Source organism: Aulonocara stuartgranti, assembly GCF_965226115.1.
Source record: "Aulonocara stuartgranti genome assembly, chromosome: 14".
Taxonomy (NCBI): Eukaryota; Metazoa; Chordata; class Actinopteri; order Cichliformes; family Cichlidae; genus Aulonocara; species Aulonocara stuartgranti.
The window spans coordinates 11,803,875-11,810,509 of NC_138950.1; positions in this window are offsets into that span (position 1 = coordinate 11,803,875).

Sequence of the window (6,635 nt, forward strand, 5' to 3'; positions counted from 1 at the left end):
CATTTGTGTGGGGCTCGCTCATGTGTCTTGGGGAAACTGTGACAAATGTATTACAGGCAGGAGACCGCCGGCCTCTGGCAGGCTTATCGGAGCAGAGAGCAACCGCCGCATCAGCCTCAGCTAACGGCCTGATTATAACTGCACATTCAACCTTTGATGACTGCGGAGAGGCGTCTGTACTGAAATGCAGAAAATTTAAGAGGATGTGAAGGAGAAAAAACTTGTTACGCCTCCACAAGTCTTCTAAAATCAAGGTTTCAAAACAAAACAAGAGGCAGCAGAGTGAAATTGCTTATTTCGTTCAATACAGTTTTTCTCATGTCAACTTTGTGTCTTTACTGGAGAATGTGTTCCACCCAGCCTCGAAAAACTAGACTTTGATCTTTCCTCTTTGCCTTTTATTTTCCGTCTAAAGCTTCAACTCTTTTTTTTTTTCTCCGCAGAGTGGAAACTGGTGCTCATTCTGTCTGCGATTTAGGCACATAAATAAATGCTGAATTTTGTGACTTTTAAAGTAAGGCTGTATATTGTATTGAGATCTGGTGACTGTGGAGGCCATTTGAATACAATGAACTAAGTCCAGAAAACCAATTTGAGATGATTTGAGGCATGATGGGTCTTGAAGGATATGGGTGATTTTCTTGAGACAATGCGACTTTTGTAGTTCTTCAAGTAACTGCACAGCCAGAATTACTGATACAAGGCAGGATGGATCCATGTTTTCATGTCATTTATGCAAAGTTCTGACCCTACCATTCAAATTCCAGCACCAATTGTGGCTTGGGCAATGGTTGTTTGAATGGTCGAGTTACTGTTGCCTTTCTGTTAGCCCAAAGCCATTCTCCTCTGACCTTTGGCATCAACAAGGTATTTTCAACCAGTGGAAATGTTCTCTTCTTCAGATCGTTCTCTATAAACACTAGAAATGGTTGTGTTGAACAATCCAAGTAGATCAGCATTTTCTGAAACACTCAGACCCTTCCTTCATTCTTGTTTGTACTTCAATGGATCGTCTTAACCATGGCGACGTGCCTAAATGCACTCATTTGCTGCCGTGTGATTGGACAATTAAACTTTTGCAGTAACAAGCTCTTGAACAGGTGTACCTTACAAAGCGGCTGGTGAATATATCTTACATAGCCAAGCTGGTCTCATATGTGACACGCTGAGAAATTTATTATCTGAGAACAGGAGAAAAAATTAATGAATAGTATGAAACAGGCAGCTATATACTGGCCTTTAAAATTCACTACATAAAGAAATTGGTCTGCTGGAAATTCTTATCTGGAAAAGGTACTAGATATGTCTTCATTAATAGTAAAATATCATTTACACTTAAAATGTGTTAATATTGACAGTTTGGCTAATTTTTGGCTTTTACATTCTGGATTATTCCAGAATCTTTTTCTTTTTTTTTTTGTTTTTCAAGCTCTACCCAATTATCATCTGAATAAATGTTGCTCATTAATTTAACATGTAAACGGTGCTGTTGCCGCTTTATCCTTTGCACAAGCTCTTCCTTCTGGTTTAGTTCAGCTTTTTGAACTGTAGGGATGTGATTTGTGTCAGGTTGAGGTGGCAGAGGTGTTACATTTGTTCCAACAGCTTTAGCTCGTTTTCAGTGATGTGTGCGCCAGTCTGTCACTGGCTTTGGATTACTTGTGGCTTACAAAGATGGAGGTGTACGAAGACAACACAAGCAGATGACGTTTTTCAGGAAAAGTCTGCAACAAGTCTGATTCATCAAGTGTGCTGAAGTAAGAAATGATCAAGTTAATTAGCCCCTTTCAAGCCGAATTGAGCAGGTATTTTTCCCCAGTCTTCCATTGGCAGTGAAGCTGAACAGACTCCTCACCTGTTTCGCCCAGCACGTGTCTCACTCCTCTCTCCGTCACTGTAAAGTCTGTGCTGAAGTGGCAGGGGCAGCAGATGGAGCAGATGTCAGTGTCAACGCTCTGCATGTGTGCAGAGATGCAGCATTTCTCAATCCACCCACATACTGTCTTCTCAGGCAGACTGTGCCTGCTGCTCTGTGCTCATTTCAGACTCCTCACAAAGGTAAAACAAAGCTGAATTTCAGCTTATATACTGGTAATAAATATATTCAAACAGAGAAATTCGCACAGTCATACCCTAAAATATTTTTTATGTAACATCTATACAGTATGTAAGTAAGCTGGACTGACAGATTAATAGATGACAGTCTCAGGATGCACAGATTCAAATGGTTTCATACATGAAAATCTCAGAAACTGATTTTATTTTAACTTGTCAGAGTAGGTGATCTCAAAAAAGGTTTATCTAACATTAGCAACTGTTGCCACTAACTGGTGATTTACAATGCAATATGAAAATATAGCATTCATTGTGCTACACAACATATGAATCTTTGCTGCTTGTGTTGTCTGTGTTGACTTTCAGCCTGGTGTGAGTCTCTCCTGTTGTTGTGTTGCTCTCCTCTGTTCTCTGTTTTGCTGCGTGCATGTGTGTATCCAGAATATTAACTAAACAGAAGTAGCTGTCATCAAAGTGATTTGGCTCTTTTCTCCTTCTCTTACTCAGTGTTTCAAGGTTTTGACACGCTCCTGGCAAACCGAATGAGGTGCCTGTGGCTTGCTTGCCTTGGTTGTTGGTTGTTTTGGCTGTTTTGATGTGATAAAGCATCCACGGATATTCCAGAAAAAAAGAACCCATCTTGATCATGTTTACAATTGCCAAAAAAAACACAATGTGAGCGAGCAAAATGCGTTGCTATTTTTTTAAGTCAGCAACCCCAAATTAGCAGTGTTGAGGTGTTAGATTTTTATACAGCAGATGTGATGTAGGGTGGTGAAAATGCACTTCATTAACAAGTGTGAGCACCTCTGTAAGAGCAGACATTTTGGCACTTTGGAAAAAGAAAATAAATTCCATAATTTCGTTCATTTGTACATGTACAATGATAAAGGGCTATCCTATTCGATTCTATTCGCTACGTGAATTTAACTGTATATTTATCCTCTTCTCTCTAAAAAGAAGACTTGCATCTGAACAAAGCACAAGACTTCTGGAACAATGTTGTTTGGACCAAAGTAGGGATGTTTGACCGCAATGCCACAATTACAGAATACCTAACACAGCATATCAGCACAAACACCTCATACCAACTACCAAGTGTGGTGGGGGAGGGGCAATGATTTGGGTTTATTTTGCTGCCACAGGACCCGGAAACCTTGAAGTCACTGAGTCCACCACGAACGCCTCTGTGTACCAAAATATTCTAGAGTCAAATGTGAGGTCATCAATTTGACATCTAAAACTTGGGTTGTGCAATAGGACGATGATTCCAAGCACAGCAGAAAATCTACAACAAAATTGCTGAAAAAAGAAAAGAATCAAAATGGTGCAATGGTCCAGTAAAAATCCTGATCGCACTATGTCTGAAATGCTGTGGTGGGACTTTAAGAGAGCTGTGCATAAACAAATGCATGCAAACTCAACTCAGCTGAACTGATATTGTAAAAGAAAGAGCCAAGATTCCACAACAACAATGTAAGATCCACATGAAAACCTTCTTTTCCATGTGACTACAGGTAAAAGTACAAAAACTACCAGCATAAATATGTAATTATAAGTACTAGTATTAGGCATAATAACACACTTATAACATTTGCATTAATGTGTACATTTGTTGTAGAGATATTACTGGTCTTTATCACTTTATATATTGTTGCCTAGCTTCAACATATTCAACATAAGTAGTATAATAATACATGTAATATTCTCAATCACAGGATAAACACAGAGGATTTAAAAAGAACAATTTTCCATCTGAGATCAAATAAAAGCTTAAAGTGACAAAAAATGACTGAAGGACAAGTGCAAGGATCTGAACGCTGCACTTAAGTTTAGAGATTTTTAGTTTAGTTTAGTTGGTTTTTTTTCCACTGCTAATCTGCATCAGGCTGCGCTGGATTTTATACATAACACAGAGGAAATTATCCACCTGTTGCCTCAACCACTTATCTCTCCAGGGGTCTGGAGCCGATCCCAGCAGACAAATTGCGCTAATGTTAATTAATCGTCCATAATATACCAAGTTTAATGATCTGCATGTTTGCAGTAGAGACATTTGAATATAGTTGTTTTTTTAAGGCAGAAAAACTAGACTACATTTCTTTTGTTGTGGATATGGAAACAGAAAACACAAACTCTGCAGAGAAAATCGATCGATTGGTTTCAGAGCTTCTCCTTTGCTGCTGTCTTATTGATTTTTAACTTTGCTGCTATTCAGGGAAAAGGGAAAAAGATGTCTCTCACATCTGTATGTTGCTGAGAGGCTCACTCGCACACGTATTTGTACTACCTTTGTGAGGACAGTGGTTCCTTTCTTTAACCATCACAGCTAAATGAATAATCCAAGCTCTTATTGTGGCTCTAACCTAAGCCTTAAACTCGACCTTACAAGGACACACACACACCATGCATCCTTTGGTCATTATTGCTAGCCGGTGATTAACACAGAGGTGAACCCATCAACACAAGAGGTTACCTTGGCAACCAGGTCTGTGGCATGCTGGAGTCTGAGCGATGAAGCGGTGGAGAGGAGGGGCAGGGGGCCAGCTCCATGGAGATGCGCGCGCGCACACGCACGCACACACACACACACACACACACACACGCTCGCCCTGTTGCTCATGCTCATCTGTTGGGCAGAGGAGTCGTGACTAAACCAGAGCAGTGAAGTCTGCTGTGGCCCCCTCCCCTCTTCTCCCCCACCCATCCGTCTGTGTGCAATTTTTCTCAGCGACTCACTGTCATGGAGGGAGCCATTCAGCACTCAGTAAGATAATATTATTGGGATGAGAAGAGATGCCGCCACTGTACGGAGGATGTGTGTTTGTATTTCTGTGTGTGTGTGTGTTTCTTTTGTGCAGCGTCACATGTGCGTATGCGCGCGTTTGATGTCAGAGCGGATCAGAGTGACGGGGAGGCTTCCCGCTGAGCTCAGCCTCCACGCTGCTCTCACATGTTGCCACAGCAAACACTTAGATCCCATGTCTATTTACCACCGTCACAGCTGGAGCGATTGGGGTGCCTGTGGGATCAGCGGCAACTTTATTTAGATGTGCACACACACAGAGACACACACACGCCTGCATCTGACCACAAAACACTTTCCATTCTCCTCATCTTACCACCCCCCGGCCCACTGGTCTCACTCACACACGCACAGCACCATGGACAGAAATAAACATCTCTAGTGTTACCAGCCAGCTGGGATCAGATTTTCACACTTTGCTTTTACTTTCTCAGAGATAATCGTTCCTTTAATTATCCCCAAGACGACACAGATACTCTGATAATCTGCAGGTCGCACACCCATCTTGAGATAAAGATGTTCTGGTCCCTCTTGCATGTGTTTCTGCCTCAGCTCTCACAGCATGACTCCAAAAGGTGCTTGTCTGTCTTCTACAGCTTTCCCCCTCAGTGATTTTTCACAGCCGTGCTCATCATTCAGTGTTTGGATTGGCAGATCTGTGCTGGCTCTCAGAAAGTGTAAATAAGTAGCCATAACTGAGAAGCACAGGTTATTGAGTGTCCGCGCGTTTGAGGGATGTGCACAGGATTTTAAGGTTAAATCGCCGTGGCACCCTCTCCACATCAGTTATCTGGTGTTACAGGCGGTCAGGGTTAATCAATGTCACTTCGCCGCTCATTCGGAGCAGACAGCTTCTTCACAACGTGGCTGCAGGTGCTTGTTATTATGGCAATGGTGTCATTGTAAATTTTCAGCCTCCATGGCAGACTGTGGAGACATATTAAACAGGAGCATCTTCCCAGAATGCCTCTGACTCATCTGACATTTCAGTCTGAACCCCAGTCCCTGTCTCTGCAGCCTGCAGCTCTCTCCTCCCTCTCTCTCTCTCTCTCTCTCTCCGTTTCCATCTCCATCCATCTCTTCTCTCACTTTTCACTGTTCTGATTCAAGGTTAGCCATTCTTAACACATCTATCACTCGTCTTTTACTCCTTGCTTGTTTCATTCACAGACATTTGGTGTCACAGTTTCCCCCTTAAACATTCGTCAGGTGAATTTCAATCAGCTCGAGCTGATACCTCTCCTCTGCATTTTTCTTGTCAGGATGCATTTTAAGTACAGGATCACAAATCGGTGTCAGTCTGTCACTTTTTTCTCTCATAAAGCAGAACCAGTCTGCCTCAAACCTTTTTTTTTTATTGTTACTGCTGCTGTTTGTTTCCACTTGATTGAATTTGGAATGTAATTAGGAGTGACTGAGGCCGGGGCCATGGGTTTACGGGTAGCGTAATATCTCCCCTAGGAGCCCTTTGAAATAGAATTGACTTTGGAAGGCACGTCTAATTACGGTTTTGCACATGGATGTATTCACTAAGGGTTGCACAGAAAGCCACGCAGATGCAGCTGCAATCTCCAAGGTCTCCGAGCTGTGGCCATAGATGGTCAGAGCTGTTTTCTTCCAGGCAGGGCATAATGAGATTTGAAATAACAGACCTAAAGAACAGTCAGTATATTTGTTTTCCATGTACGCCTGTAGCCTGCCATGCCAAGGCAACATTTAAATTGGTAATGTGCGCGTCCTCAGTAGCATACTAAAGTGGATATGTATTGCCTGA